The following is a 17,426-nucleotide window of genomic DNA, read 5'->3' as shown; positions in this document are numbered from 1 at the left end:
TGAGCTGAACAGTTTAAAATTTAAACCACTGGAATCGCTCAAGAAATGTGGAAGTTAACCATAATCAACATCAACTAAAAGTATCTCACTGTCCCTGAACATGTATTTAAAAAAATGTAAATGAGCTGAACAGTTTAAAATTTAAATGACTGGAATCGGTCAAGAAATGTGGAAGTTAACCATAATCTAAAAATATGTCACTGTCACTTTAAGAGCACATACATTTTTGACTTGGAGCCGTCACGCGCCCCACATTGCATTGAGATCGCATGAGAGAAGCACCCCTTGTACAAAAGCCTCTCACGACTTAACGGTTGAAGATACAGATTCAAGAAATGGCTCGTTAGAACGGCAAGGGTTTGGGGAACACGAGCATGTTCTCATTTTCTTAATCGGATAAAAAATGACCAAATGAGAGCAGGTTGAAAACTTATGATTTATCAGAAATGGAGAGAGGAAGGCGCCTGAAATTAACATGTACAAGACAGGCGAATTAGTCCGACTTCTCTTGCTTAAGGTGAAAATAAAGGTACTAAATGACACCTTAGCCAAATAAAAGTTAGTTTGTCTGAAAGAAGACACTCGTGACTACAAAATGTGAGAATTTGACGTCTAGTGACAAAAGATCGTTGCCATGGTGACGAGTTGAAGTGACGTCACGCACCCACATTGCATTGAGATCGCATGAGAGAAGCACCCCTTCAACAAAAGCCTCTCGCGACTTAACGGTTGAAGATACAGATTCAAGAAAGGGCTCGTTAGAACGGCAAGGGTTTGGGGAACACGAGCATGTTCTCATTTTTTTAATCGGATGAAAAATGACCAAATGAGAGCAGGTTGAAAACTTATGATTTATTCGAAATGAAGAGGAAGAAGTCGCCCAAATTAACATGGGAGAGATAGGCGAGAGAGTCCAACTTCTACTCGCTTAAAGGGAAAATAAAGGTACTAAATGACACCTTAACCAAATAAAAGTTAGTTTGTCTGAAAGAAGACACTCGTGACTACAAAATGTGAGAATTTGACGTCTAGTGACAAAAGATTGTGGCAGTGGTGACGAGTTGAAGTGAAATTTTTTCTAATACATTATTTGGTTCCCGGCACTGGATGGCTAATTAGCCAACAGAGTGTGTGAGAAAGCTAATTCAGCTACTGTCTTTGAACCCGAACAGGGGGGGGGGGCTTTCATTCCTTAAAAAAGATTTCGACACTGAGCTAAAGATGGGACAAATTCCTACAAAATGAGCTAAAATTCGTATCGGTCGGATAACGTATGCGCGCGCAGCGTGTCTTGGAAAAAGGTGCTTGAAGTGTGATTTTTTTCCCATTCATTCCCAATGGGGAGTTAATTTGGGAGTTTTTGGGGAATAGCGTCGCCAAGGTAACTGGGAATTCTTAGAAAAATAATAGCGCAGCGAGTCAGATCGAGCCGCATCGTTTGATACCTCATTTGTGCCGGTGCGATGTACGGTACGGGCCGCATTTTAGCGGAAAAATCGTGGAATAATATATAATAATAACAACAAAAATAAACCACTGTCCTAGGTAGAATAACAATATGTGCCTGCTTGCTTCGCAAAGCAGTCCCATAACAAGAAAAATAAACCACTGTCCTAGGTAGAATAACAATATGTGCCTGCTTGCTTCGCAAAGCAGTCCCATAAATATAAGAGTCTTTGTTGAAAATTCACCATGATGCGCTAGGGTCTTTACATACACCAATGCATGATTAATCAAATGAAGCAACAAAGATATAAATTGTTCCAACATAACAAAATGAGTTCTGGCCAGGCAGGTGACTGTGGCCCCGTCCACACAAAAGCCAGTTTCAATGTATCCTCACAAGTTTCTTACCGTTTAGGCCGTTCGTCCACACCATGGCGCGATTTCGGAGCTTGAAACCGGGCTTCAGAGTGGGAAGATTTCAAAACGCGCCCCGTACGCGTCCGTCTGGACACCATATGCAGGATACTCCTCCAGTGATGACTGAGTAACGGTCGCAGCTCGATGACGACGCATTGTCAGCACATTGATGACGTCTGTCAACGACAATGGCGGCTAGCCGTGTCGTAGTCGTTTCACGCAGCCTCCTTAGTTTGCTAATGCTTTTGCAACAAAATATTTTGCTTTTTTATTCCCAGGTTCAACAAGCGGTGTTGTACTTGAATCACCCGCCATTGTCATTTCTCCCGTGTTTGTCTTTTTCATGTTGTTTTGATACACGCAAAGCCATGTTTGTTCTTTAGAACTTCTTCGCTGACTTTTCTTCTACGCTTTCCGTTAACTCCCTGTGGCTGCGCTACAGCGCCACCTCCAGACTTCGCATAAAATTTACAGCCGTTAAACGTCCTCAGCGTCTTCTTTTGGACACACGCAAGTCTTGAAATGCTTCTGCGTGTACGAGGTTTGTTTGAGAAACGAAGACGGCTTTGCTTTCGTCTGGACGGGGCCTTAGTTCCCAGCTTTCTTTTGATTTCTTGTCCATGTCTTGTTTCCCGTGCGTTTGTTTGCTCTCTTGGCAAATCCTGTTAATCTTTGTGTCTGTTTTATTTTGGTCTTTTGTTAATTAAGCATTTTGGGGGTTTTCCCAGTATACTGTACCTTGTTTTCCTTTACATTTGTGTTGAATTAAATTGCCTTTTTGAGCACCTTTGTCTTTCCACCTTTGCTTCCCTGCCCTTGGTCCGCATCAACAACACAAAACCCGGGAAAAATTCTCTCTTTCTCTTTCTCTTTCCTCTCTCTCTCACTTTCTCTCCCTCTCTCCCTCCGCAATGTGTAGCCTTGGGTATTGAGCTTCACAAGAGGGATGTTGCCTCTTGATTTGTTCTGACATCATGTGGGGTTCAACCGGATGTGTTTCCTCTGGCTTATGAGTTGGCACTGTGTATTTTAATCTTTGAGTGTGTTGGGTCATCAACGTGGATGACACAAGAAAATGTGCGGCGTGTATTATCTTTCCTCTGTAGTTTACAGACATTAGAATAACTAATGTTGGCTATGAGAAGTGGGGAAAAAAAAAGGAGCCTTATATAACGGTAGTGATTAAAGGTATGAGCAGAGTGAACACTCACAGTACATCTACATTCAACAGAGTACAACAGGAACTTCAGTCTAATGTGATTTAATACAAGAACTGTATTTACACAAATGACGCTATCTTGAATGGCGCCGTTAATATCATGGTTTCCCTTCTCACGTAGCTAAATAAGGTATCTAAAGATATAAACTGTCGCCAGCATAGCCTGTGAAAGCTAATTGGAGCGGGGTATATATCAATTGTGCATGTGACGTGAGCGGGAAGCAGGGGTGGACATAAAGAGTAGATGGACTGAGCTTTTATAGCGCTTTCAACACCATATGGTAGGCAGAAACGGGTAATTGTCTGGGGCCCCAAGATCTCCAGGGGCCTCAAAAAGTTTTGATTCGAAACAATTATTATCGTTCAAGTCTAATTTCCCGTGCTTAAAAATACATCAAAATGCCTGATCATTATGGAGAAGTCATTATTGGGGATGGCTGGATGGATGGCCTCTGATGCATCAAGTACGTGTTCATGTGTATGCACAGTCGAAACGAAAGCAAGGCTGGTGTTACTATGCAGCTGTCATGACTTCATGAATGTTTTTCTCAGGGGCTTGGGCCGAAGCCATGTGGATAAATATTTCTTTGTCTATGCTGGCCATAATGAGGGCCGGTACCAAGTGTGTAAATGCTTTTATTCAGGTCATAGTATTCCACAATACAGACGCTCCCCTACTTACGAACATTCGAGTTACAAACAACGGTACATACGAACATGTCTGCGCAAACGCGCGCATATCAAAAAATGTTCGGAAAGAGATGCTGTAAGTTCGATTTTGTATTGCGCATCTTTTTACGAGTACTGTAGTGCTTCTTTCCGCCGCTAATACCGACGCTTGGCGCTGTGAGAGCTCACCCAGCATTGGAGGCTCAGCAACGTGTCGAGGAGGAGGAAGAAGAAGAAACGCCTGTCGCTCATAGATAAAGCCATCGCACTCTTCGAGCAGCAAGACCCAAATATTGAACGTTGCACAAAGGTTGCAAATCAATTGAATGATGCCATACAGTGCTACCGCATCATTTATGATTAAAAAAGAAGAAAACTGTGCAATCGTCGTTAGATCGCTTCTTTCGGCCAGTTTCTAGTAAATCCTCCAAGGAAGATACTCATCAACCCTCATCTTCTTCTCCTCGACCCTCAACTTCTTCCTACGTTGAAGTTACGGAGGAGGAAGTAACTTTTGAAGCCCATTCCAGCGACGACGAAGAACCTCTCATGATATAAAATCCTCCTCTTCCTCCTCCATCAAATCCTTAAGCATCGAGTACATCTTCCAAAAGTAAGTTAAACTTCATTTTATTTATCTTATTACGTACATGTACATACTGTGTGTGTCTCTCGCTCTCTCTCTCTAACATATGTAGTACAGTACTGTACGTATTCTCTTTAAACATAAATTATAATACAAAATATAGCACTGAAGCAACTTACGAACAAATTCACTTTACGAACGATCGCTCGGAATGTAACTCGTTCGTTAGTTGGGGAGCGTCTGTATTACATAGTCATTACTTATTCAGCGTTCCTTCCAGTTACATTAAGGCAGCATATCGGCTAAGAAATTCCTCTCAGCAAAACTGGAGATGTAAATGGGGGGGGAAAATGCATTAATATCCTTGCTGCTTGTATTAATTATTCAAAACACCATATGATGCTCTAAAGGAATTTGACAGCATATGTTTGATTTGTGATGTGCAAAATAGTTTTAGCTAGTTAGCATGTGACGCATCGTGAAGCAGAATTGCTCACATTCCTGTTCCTGTTTTGCACCATCACTTGTTGTCCTGCAGAATCCATAAGGGATGTGAATGTCAATGGTTTGTTTTTTTGTTTATACAGCATGTGCTGCATGATTAGCTAGCGACGAGTCCAAGGTATAGTTCAATTCAATATGGGGACAAGCACTATAGAAAATTGATGGATGATGGCTGTTCTGCCTCTATTGTCACCAAAACAGCTTTAATAGAAGCGACCTAATTCCCATTCTATGCTGACAGAAAGGTAGATAAACAACCAAATTCTTGCCAAGTAGTCCAATGTGTCCCGCCAAAAAAATATGTCCTCCCAATGCAACAAAGAGGAAGAAATGGCATTTTACCAGCTCACCTTCATGCACCCTTCCAAAGAATGGATTTTAACTGGCACCTGACAGAGCCAGATAAGACAGGAGCTGCCACACAAAGCCATTGACAACACACCACAGACAGTAGGCAAAAAATAACACACACAAAGTCAAGGGGGAGGAGGGGAAATAGAGGAAGGTAAGGGGGTGTATCAATCCTCTGAAGAAACATTGTCAAAATGAGAATGATGGCATGAATGAGACTGTCCCAGATAATACAGAGAGAATAAAGGCAAGACAAAAGACGTGAGAGGAAAGGGAGATGACATTTCCAGCTGCATAGGGACGAAGGAAGGAAGATGAGAGACGTGCGCAACGAACAGGAGGCGACAGAAAGCACTAAAAGCCAAAGAGGCAGGAAGAACCAAAGGGCATATGCAAGTGTGTTGCTGCAAAGGAGGGGGGTGGGGTGGGTGTGCACAACCAGAGTGAGACACAAGCAGTGTGAAGGTTAATCCAGTTTGTCCTATTGTTGACAGTAGCAAACACGACCACGGCCCATTGAACTGTTCAATGTCGAGCTACCACCAATTAGCTCTCCATGCTTCTTGCACATCTACAAGAAATATACAGGTCTACAAAATTGAAAGGCGGCATCCATTCAACCATTCGGACTGTTCAGTGCAATATGACAGCAATTCAACAATAAGTCAGCAAGAATAATCAATAATACATTTGATTAAATAACTGGTTAGTACAGACGCTCCCCAACTTACGAACGAGTTACGTTCCGAGCGATCGTTCGTAAGGTGAATTTGTTCGTAAGTTGCTTCAGTGCTATATTTTGTATTCTAATTTATGTTTAAAGAGAATACGTACAGTACTGTACTACGTATGTTAGAGAGAGAGAGCGAGAGACACACACAGTATGTACATGTACGTAATAAGATAAATAAAATGAAGTTTAACTTACTTTTGGAAGATGTACTCGATGCTTAAGGATTTGATGGAGGAGGAGGAGGAGGAAGAGGAGGATTTTATATCATGAGAGGTTCTTCGTCGTCGCTGGAATGGGCTTCAAAAGTTACTTCCTCCTCCGTAACTTCAATGTAGGAAGAAGTTGAGGGTCGCGGAGAAGAAGATGAGCGTTGATGAGTATCTTCCTTGGAGGATTTACTAGAAACTGGCCGAAAGAAGCGATCTAACGACGATTGCACAGTTTTCTTCTTTTTTCATCAGAAATGATGCGGTAGCACTGTATGGCATCATTCAATTGATTTGCAACCTTTGTGCAACGTTCAATATTTGGGTCTTGCTGCTCGAAGAGTGCGATGGCTTTATCTATGAGCGACAGGCGTTTCTTCTTCTTCCTCCTCCTCGACACGTTGCTGAGCCTCCAATGCTGGGTGAGCTCTCACAGCGCCAAGCGTCGGTATTAGCGGCGGAAAGAAGCACTACAGTACTCGGAAAAAGGTGCGCAATACAAAATCTAACTTACAGCATCTCTTTCCGAACATTTTTTGACATGCGCGCAGACATGTTCGTATGTACCGTTGTTCGTAACTCGAATGTTCGTAAGTAGGGGAGCGTCTGTAATTGGTAGCATGAAATGAAACAAATATGAGTGACCTATATTTAATGTGTAATTATTAAAAAAAAAAAAAAAAAAAAGTAATAATAGTAAAATAATTATACAGAAAAATATGATACAAATATTTTATAATTAAAATAAAATGTGCATGTCAAATGTATGAAATAGTTTAACATTAACTCTTTTTTTTTTAACCTCATCTGCTTAGGAGGCAAAAGTAGCGGACCCAAGTGCAGGGAGACATGAAGTAATTAAAAAAGGCAAACAACACATACGGAAGCATCTTAATTAATAGGTCAAGCCCCCCACCAAAAAAATAAATAAAATCCAAGTTATTAAAAAACAATCAAACAGTAAATAGGCTGACCATGACAGGATACACGACATGACTGACTAAGAAATGAGACTTACAACAGCATTGACCTAATACAGACTGAGAAAAAAAACAGCAATCCAGCCTAGATACACCAATCCGACGTCGTGGGTCGGACAGCGTCGGGCCGACGCCATGCGCTGTCTGATCAGTGTATAAATTACTGTCGTAAAGTCCGATCGAGTTGGAATATGTCGGTGGGGGGCGTCTCCAGCAAATTCGACATGATGAATCGGCGTCTGGCCATTTGATCACTGTGATTGGCTGTTAGCTAGCAAATCAGCGCACGGGGCAAGAAGACAAAGTAACGAACGCGGATATACAGTAATGATGGAAAGCCTGGACCATTTTTTTCCTCGCTCATTTTGCGTATCGTCACCCTGCTGTACATTCCGCATTTGAAGGTCGGAAAGATGACTTTGTCGCTTTGGTTCAAGAGAGACCGACATTGTATGATATTACCGTTAAAGGGTATGCCGACAAAGGTATGAAAGCCAAACTATGGCATGACATTGGGATGCGACTGGATATGGCAGGTAGGATTTACTTTTATACTTGAGAAGTATAGCAACTGTTAGTAATTAGCAAATATAATTACTTTTTCATGGTTACTGTATATCCCGCCCCCGTAAAGAGGTTCCCGGTTGTCTTTAGGAATAATGACTACCGCCGCCGATAGTATGGATGGGAATTACTTCTCGCGCATGCGCTGAAGGTACGTAATAGTCGGGGTCGGTGCGGTTTGTATTTACATCATTTTTGTATGCAACGTACCGATGTTTGGGCTGACGGATTAGTGTATCTCAGCCTTAACAAGTAGATTTGCGCTTCACTCGAGGGAGTTCTCCACAATATCAGTCTGGCTCGGCATTGATTTGCTACAACACTTCGAGCTGATCGGACAAAACAGAATCGTGTGCACGTCTACCTAACTTTTGTTTCGACCAATCACGGCAAAGGATGAAAATATCGTCACCGACATGCGACTGTTGTGACTAGCTGATATCATGGCGTTGAGTTTATGTTGTCGGTTTTGCAATGTTGATATGCGGATACAAGAGACTAATTCAGCGAGAACAGAATTAACGCATTCGTCCACCGGTGTCGCCATGTTTGGTTTGTTTCTTTCCATGGCTTCGGCGCTTCTGGTTTTCGTCACAGCTGCATATCCCGCCTCCAAATACAATGTCGCTCTGTGACTGGTTCGAACCAGCAGTGGTTCGTATCGGTGGAAATCAATGGGAGCGGTACAAGATGGATTGTCGGGAGTTTGTGAACTCACGAATACCGCGAAAATCTGTCTTGCGAGAGCAAGCTTACTTAACAAGTACAGACGCTCCCCTACTTACGAACATTCAAGTTACGAACAACGGTACATACGAACATGTCTGCGCGCATGTCAAAAAATGTTCGGAAAGAGATGCTGTAAGTTAGATTTTGTATTGCGCACCTTTTTCCGAGTACTGTAGTGCTTCTTTCCGCCGCGAATACCGACGCTTGGCGCTGTGAGAGCTCACCCAGCATTGGAGGCTCAGCAACGTGTCGAGGAGGAGGAAGAAGAAGAAACGCCTGTCCCCATGAAGAAGCCATCGCACTCTTCGAGCAGCAAGACCCAAATATTGAACGTTGCACAAAGGTTGCAAATCAATTGAATGATGCCATACAGTGCTACCGCATCATTTATGATGAAAAAAGAAGAAAACTGTGCAATCGTAGTTAGATCGCTTCTTTCGGCCAGTTTCTAGTAAATCCTCCAAGGAAGATACTCATCAACCCTTATCTTCTTCTCCGCGACCCTCAACTTCTTCCTACATTGAAGTTACGGAGGAGGAAGTAACTTTTGAAGCCCATTCCAGCGACGACGAACCACCTCTCATGATATAAAATCCTCCTCTTCCTCCTCCTCCATCAAATCCTTAAGCATCGAGTACATCTTCCAAAAGTAAGTTAAACTTCATTTTATTTATCTTATTACGTACATGTACATACTGTGTGTGTCTCTCGCGCTCTCTCTCTAACATACGTAGTACAGTACTGTACGTATTCTCTTTAAACATAAATTATAATACAAAATATAGCACTGAAGCAACCTACGAACAAATTCACCTTACGAACGATCGCTCGGAACGTAACTCGTTCGTAAGTTGGGGAGCATCTGTAGATAGGACACAAAAAGGGGACACGGAAAAAGAAGACATGACATGAAACTAAAAAAAAAATCTAAACAAATTCAGTTCTAGTCAAAGTTTGCACACAGCAAGGTTTACTTAATGTTAAAATACATGACATCTCCGGTTAGTGACCATGTCTTTTTATTTAGTGAACAAATACATTTGTAGTTTGCTTTTATCACAGTGACTTAAAAGTAAATTGCAATTCAGAACTGTAGGGAGGGCCTTAGAGTAATAAAATGCACTTATTCCTGTTTTAAATAATCAGCTCATAAAAAGAAGTTCAGAGGCACTATCATGCGGGCAGGGAATTTTAACCACCGCCGCCCGCAACTGTGTGGCCTCTAGCGCAGGAGTCGCCGCTCAACTCATGCGTACATGAGAAGCGATGTAACCAACTGCTTCCTTTTCCACTATTTGCACACATTTGCATAGCCTTTTGCCTGTATGAAACCAAAAGGTGTCTTTGATTGCTTCCTTCTAGTTTTCAATCAATACTCCCTCGTGGCTCCGAGCGCACGCAAGGACACGAGCACAACTCACACATGCAAATAGGAAGCTCGGCAGGTGACAGTCGTGTGGCAGAATCCTGGTGTGCTTCTTTCAACCCACGCGAGTACGGTTAAAAGGAAAACAAACATTCACAAAAAAGATAGATACATACAAAAATTGATTGGAGACAATGCTGGGAAAAGGTCATCAAGATATGAAATTGGGTGAGGAGAAACGGTAGGACTGCAGTTGAAAAGGTTGGCCGGTAAGTGAGTTAAAAGGAGGACGGGTGAGAAGATGATGAGGAGAGAGCTTATAGTATTTTTAGATGGATGCCTCCTGTCAATCTGCACCATTCACCGCTTCGTAAACTCAATTAAAGTGCAGTTCTCCCGAGGAGCAACACGTCCCAATCTATATAAAGCTCCATCTGCATGCATCCACTCTTAAGGCGTCTTCTATCAACAGCTCAACCGTCTCCATTTTTCATATGGAATATAATGTATTCAAATGACCTCATTGATCACAACACACAAAGAAACTGAGCCAAATTCTGCGCTATTTATGTGGTATAAAAGCAGCGGCCCTCAACATTTGTTGCACGACGGAGCAGTTTCATGTTTCATTTGACAAGCATAGAAACTAGGGGTGTTGGAAAAAATCGATACGGCAATATATCGCGATATTATAGCGCGCAATTCTCGAATCGATTCGATATGCGGCCGAATCGATTTTTAAACATACATTTTTTAGGGGAATATTCAACAAAACGTCTTACTTAGGGTTAGGATTTACACATTAAGCATGAAAGAAAGTTATATTAATGGAACATTAAGCCTTAATGTTTGATTTCAGTGCTGTTCAAACATGAAACATACTGCAACCTGTTTGTTAAATGCAGTGGCTCAGTTATAAGTCTGAATTTTCAAATAAACTAATACATTTTCATACAACTCTTACAGTGTAAATGTACAAGTTTACTGATTAGTAATTTCTAAATTTGAGTTTTAAAAAAAATCGCAATAATCAATTTATAGATTGGCATCGGGATTAATCGGTATTGAATCGAATCGTGACCTATGAATCGTGATACAAATCAAATCGCCAGGTATTAGGCAATTCAAACCCCTCACAGAAACAATACAAATACAACTCACTATTATACTCAAACTACACTCTGAAAGAATTGTTGAACCATTTTTTTTTTAAAATCACTTTCATTGGTAACAAATGATTGAAAAAAGTGAATACATTAAGTTTGATTATTTATGAATTCATTCAACTAAATATATTCACTTTGGATTCATTTTGGAATGATTTCATTAATTTGATTAAATGAATTCAAGTGAATATATTAAGTTTAATGAACTAATAATTAATTAAACCTAATATATTCACTTTGGATTACAAATTGAAGTTTTTAAAATTGGTCAACAACTCAATTTGTAATCTTAAATTCTCTTTTTTTTTAGAGTGTAGTTGTCGTATTAAGTTGGGCACCCTACTGTCACACCGCGGTGAGGGTGTCTTGTCATTTCCTGTTTTATTGTGAAAAGTCTGACTCCTCTCGTTTCAGGTCACTTGCCCTTCCTCGTGTGGTGTCTGTGTCAACCCTGATCCCTGATTGTTTCCACCTGTTCCCCATTACCCTCATGTGTTAAATAGTCTGCGTTTTCCCTGTCTTGTGCCGAAGTGTTTTCGTTTGAGCCACTGAAGCCTGCCATAGGCCACAGCCTTGATACCAAATTGCCTTGTTGCCGTTATTGCCTTGTCTCGTGAGAGAACCTTTGTTTGTAATTTTGTATAGCTTAGTTTTGTTTAGTCATAGAGTGATTTTTGTTTTTGAATGTAGTTTTGAACTTCCTCCCTTTTGGAGCGCTTTCAGTTAATGTTTGTATAGTCTTTATTTTCTCCCTCTCATTGAAGAGCTTTTGTTTTGTTAATTAAAAGCTGCTTTACCCTCCACCTCTTCCTCTGCGTCTGAGTCCAAAAACAGCCTCGTTGTGTCACCTACATTTGTTTCTCTTTAACCAGCCAGCCCCATCTTGGGGCATTAGGAAAGAACGGCACCCATTGTGTTACTTAATACTGTACATCTCGTGTACTCTGTACTTTTGTTTTGGTCGGCGTCATTGCAGAAAACATCGCCACACACAGACTGGACATGAGAAATGGAAGTAAGGTATTCAGTGTAGTTATCTTATCGTGATACTTTAATGTAAAAATGATCCTTTGAACCTCTACAGTTAACTGTGGTGTAAATTTGACCTTGACTGTCTTAAAAAGTTGACTTTCTTTTTTAAAAAAAAAAACATTTAAGCAGATGAATGCATTTATTGGAAGTTAAAAATCTCGCTCCAGAACAACAGAGATGTTAAAGAGAAAAAAAAAAAGAGGATACAAGCAGTCCTGATTACTTCATAAAAGGAAGACAAGGCTCGATCAATAGATCTGCTTGAAAGCGGAATGATCAGCAGCGGAGCGCCGCACAGCAGACAGCACATAAAGCTGATGGATTGGTGCAGCCAAGATGTACTGCACAAAATTAATTAAACTTACAGAAATCCATGATTATTGGACACGTCTATAATTAGTGGCTGTATGTGTGTGCGCTCTTTTAAATGAACTCTTTGGAAGCAAAGTCAGTAACGTTATGTAGTAAATCAGTCAGTCTGCAGGTATCAGGCCTCTCATTTTGTACTGTTGGGCGGTCACCCGGACTGACCTCAGATCCGACACTATCAATCAGCTGGGAGAGTTTCCACTATACACGCTGTGTTAGCTTTTCGCTGACCATGCATGCCCGCATCACTTTTTCACATCCTTCATGTCCGACTATATATTTTAGTGGGCGGCCCATGTGATTTTCAGTTTTCAAAGTGTGGTATAACTACAGTAAGTACAATTATGTATTTCACTTTTAAGATCAACTTATTTTCATTTAATTTTACAAATGCAGCATTTTAATGTTGGAAAGCAAAATTCTTTTGTTGTTGTTGGTACTTTGTGAAAGGTTTGAGAACCACTATTGACATAAGGAATTCACTGCATTTTACCTAAAGGATTGGCTGACTGACAGATTTTATATTTCATTATTAATAGCATAATTGCTTATATAATTTATAAGCGTTTTCAAAAAGCACAACAGCAAACAGGAAGAGTCCAGTTGCCTTGATTCAACCTTTGCCGGATGACTGAGAATCTACACAGATATAGAGGAACATTTACTAGTACATTGGTATTTTTTATTGATATTGTGTATGTTAAACACCACTTGGACAATAATGCTGCTAGATTAACGATTTGGGGGAAGTAGGCCCGGCTCCCACAACTTCAACTAGCTGTGGAAGAAAAAAAATACTTTCTACTTTTTCTTCATAGTTGAAATTGAAATTGGATTTTTTTTAAATAGCAATTGTTATACGTATGTAATAACAAGCATGTATCCATCGATTTTCCGAACCGCTTATTTATCGTGTACAGACGCTTACACCTTACGAACGAGTTACGTTCCGGACGATCGTTCGTAAGGTGAATTTATTCGTAAGTTGCTTCAGTGCTATATTTTGTATTATAATTTATGTTTAAAGCCTATATAAGTATATTGAAGGTTTATATAAGTATGTTTAAGGCTTGTACAAGTAACCTGCATTGGCTTGTACTGAAAAAAACGTAATAAAATGGAGAGAATACGTACAGTACTGTACTGTACTACGTATGTTAGAGAGAGAGCGAAATACACACACACAGTATGTACATGTACGTAATAAGATAAATAAAATGAAGTTTAACTAACTTTTGGAAGATGTACTCGATGCTTAAGGAGATGATGGAGGAGGAGGAAGAGGAGGATTTTATATCATGAGAGATTCTTCGTCGTCGCTGGAATCGGCTTCAAAAGTTATTTCCTGCTTCATGGGGACCGGCGTTTCTTCCTCCTCCTCCTCCTCGCCACGTTGCTCAGCCTCCAATGAGCTCTCACAGCGCCAATCGTCGGTATTAGCGGCGGAAAGAAGCACTACGCGAAATACAAAATCTAACTTACAGCATTTCTTTCCAAACATTTTTCGACATACTGTACGCGCAGAAATGTTCGTATGTACCGTTGTTCGCAACTCGAATGTTCGTAAGTAGGGGAGCGTCTGTAATGTTAATATTTTGGGTTTCTTTTCTTGTGTCCATGTTCTTCTTATGACATCTCCCTGTGCTTTCTTTGCTGTTTGGGCTGTCGATCAAATAGCATAAAGGATTGGTGTATGCCATTTTATTTCAATGACTCGAAGAGGTACAAATGATTATTGACCACACAACATGCGGCAGTGTAAACATGAAAATCAAAATCAAAGTAACCCCATTCTAGGTTGCTGCATCTGCACTTAAGTAGAGCTTTACGCTTTTTGTCGCTAATGCAATTTATAGGAATGCCATTTGGAAGACAAATTTAAGGAAAAATAAACATTTCCAATAGAGTACAGTAGTTTTCCTGGTAAGTGAAAAATTCTGAAAAAAAAATGTAATAAGTTTACTCTCAAGTTAAATGGCCAAAATTTAGAATAACACTCCCAATATTTTTTTTAATTCTTCAGCTAAACTTTTAATAGGAATGTTCAATGTTACAACCATACTGATGACCTACTATTTTTTTATATGCCAAAAAAAAAAAACCACAGTGTTAAGTTGTGAAGCTCTGTAATATAAATTCCAACCAGTTAAAACACCACAACAGTATCTGACAGCTGCAGGATCTGCAAATGTTCCAGTCAATTAGTGCCATTTATCTGTTTTCACACTGCTGATTGGAGCCGCTTGAATCATTCTTCATACTTAAATTCAATCATTCTAATGAAGCTGCACTGAAGATGATCATAAATCAACTTTAGGGGCCTGAAAACATTCAAATAACAGACAAGATGCTATTGTGACTACAGACGCTCCCCAACTTACGAACGAGTTACGTTCCGAGCGATCGTTCGTAAGGTGAATTTGTTCGTAAGTTGCTTCAGTGCTATATTTTGTATTATAATTTATGTTTAAAGAGAATACGTACAGTACTGTACTACGTATGTTAGAGAGAGAGAGCGAGAGACACACACAGTATGTACATGTACGTAATAAGATAAATAAAATGAAGTTTAACTTACTTTTGGAAGATGTACTCGATGCTTAAGGATTTGATGGAGGAGGAAGAGGAGGATTTTATATCATGAGAGGTTCTTCGTCGTCGCTGGAATGGGCTTCAAAAGTTACTTCCTCCTCCGTAACTTCAATGTAGGAAGAAGTTGAGGGTCGCGGAGAAGAAGATGAGGGTTGATGAGTATCTTCCTTGGAGGATTTACTAGAACTGGCCGAAAGAAGCGATCTAACGACGATTGCACAGTTTTCTTCTTTTTTCATCATAAATGATGCGGTAGCACTGTATGGCATCATTCAATTGATTTGCAACCTTTGTGCAACGTTCAATATTTGGGTCTTGCTGCTCGAAGAGTGCGATGGCTTTATCTATGAGCGACAGGCGTTTCTTCTTCTTCCTCCTCCTCGACACGTTGCTGAGCCTCCAATGCTGGGTGAGCTCTCACAGCGCCAAGCGTCGGTATTAGCGGCGGAAAGAAGCACTACAGTAATCGGAAAAAGGTGCGCAATACAAAATCTAACTTACAGCATCTCTTTCCGAACATTTTTTGACATGCGCGCATGCGCGCAGACATGTTCGTATGTACCGTTGTTCGTAACTCGAATGTTCGTAAGTAGGGGAGCGTCTGTATTAAGTTTTTGGACCCGACCTCTCTGAAAAGCAAACAATTATTTTAGCACTGCATGGCTTATCTGACAGAAGACTGCAAAGGACACCTACAAATGTGTCCATGAAATCGCGTCTTCATTTGAATGTGAAGGAAGGCCATGGAACATATTTTTCTCACATTAACATTTCCAACTTGAGTGAGTCACATGTCTCAACTCTCAGTTAATGTAATGTACAGACGCTCCCCTACTTACGAACTTTCGAGTTACGAACAACGGTACATACGAACATTTCTGCGCGTACAGTATAAAATCCTCCTCTTCCTCCTCCTCCATCATCTCCTTAAGCATCGAGTACATCTTCCAAAAGTAAGTTAAACTTCATTTTATTTATCTTATTACGTACATGTACATACTGTGTATGTCTCTCGCTCTCTCTCTCTAACATACGCAGTACAGTACAGTACTGTACGTATTCTCTCCATTTTATTAAAAGTTTTTTTCAGTACAAACCAATGCAGGTTACTTGTACAAGCCTTAAACATACTTATATAAACCTTCAATATACTTATATAGGCTTTAAACATAAATTATAATACAAAATATAGCACTGAAGCAACTTACGAACAAATTCACCTTACGAACGATCGTCCGGAACGTAACTCGTTCGTAAGGTGGGGAGCGTCTGTAATCAGAAATTATTTAAGTAAGGGTATACAGTGGTATGCGTTGGGGGGGACTACCCCCCCTCCCCCCATCCCACAAATAAATAAATACATACATACATAAATAATATCTTAAGTTAAAATAATAGGAACCACCAATAGGTGTTTTTCCATTTAAAAAAAAGGTGGTTGTAAGTTATAACAGAAGGATACAACAAAAACTTCCAAAGCAAACATAAGACTTCCTGACGACAAATGTTTTGTTACCATACGCTTCACACCCCCGTCTATTTCCATTCCATTGGGTCTCTTTTCTTCAAGAGAACGTCAGATGACACATACAAAGCAGTGAATTTCAGATTCCTCATTTGGGTTCTACAATTTAATCAATGGCATACTTCACATCATCTAAATCTGGCACCTGCAGAATGTCATTATTGCACTCATCTTTCCAGTCAGTTGGCCGACCTCTCCCCGTGTGCCACTTTACTTCATTTGAAAGTTGAAACCAATACAAGCCAACAGTCTTTGTGGATTACTAAATGAGAAGGAACCATCTAGGGGTAATTTATCTACATAATTGAACCAACAATTCACTCAGTCACCACAAAATGAGGTACACCTGCACAATCGAAATCAGCTGCAATGTAATAAAATGCCTGCACAAAGATTAGACTGCAAATTAGACTTCAAATCTGATCAGTAGATTGATCATAACTAGCCCAAATTATCAGCTAGTAAACAAAATGTGTGCATTTGCAAAATGTATTGTGGCAGCAGACGGACATAATAAATAATCAAAATACTTTATGTTTTAGTGTTTGCATACATCTGCGCTAAAAAAAAATTTTTTTAAGAGAAGTGCATGCATCATACAAATAAATTGCCTTACTGAACTGTCATACTGGGTGAAAAAAGCATTCATGTTAGTGAATGAGGCAATATTATAATTGCATTTTGACCTGCTTGAAGGTATGAAGGCATGACAAATGTCTTTTCCATCCAAGTAAATGCAGACCTCACCATGTTAACATTGTCACGGTGACAATGGGCTGTCGTACACAACTATTTCACGCCTGGTCTGTTACACCATTGTTGCACTTCATCGTTATGTAAAAACTACACAGTGTGCAAAACAGGAAATTTAGATGTTACTGTGAATCATCTTGGTTTGTGAGTTAATTAGACCGGATTCTTTATTTCTGTTCTACGGAAGCGTATTGCATTCACTTGGGAAAAAAAAACAAC

Source organism: Vanacampus margaritifer, chromosome 2 (assembly GCF_051991255.1).
Source record: "Vanacampus margaritifer isolate UIUO_Vmar chromosome 2, RoL_Vmar_1.0, whole genome shotgun sequence".
Taxonomy (NCBI): domain Eukaryota; kingdom Metazoa; phylum Chordata; class Actinopteri; order Syngnathiformes; family Syngnathidae; genus Vanacampus; species Vanacampus margaritifer.
This window is presented reverse-complemented; position numbering follows the sequence as displayed.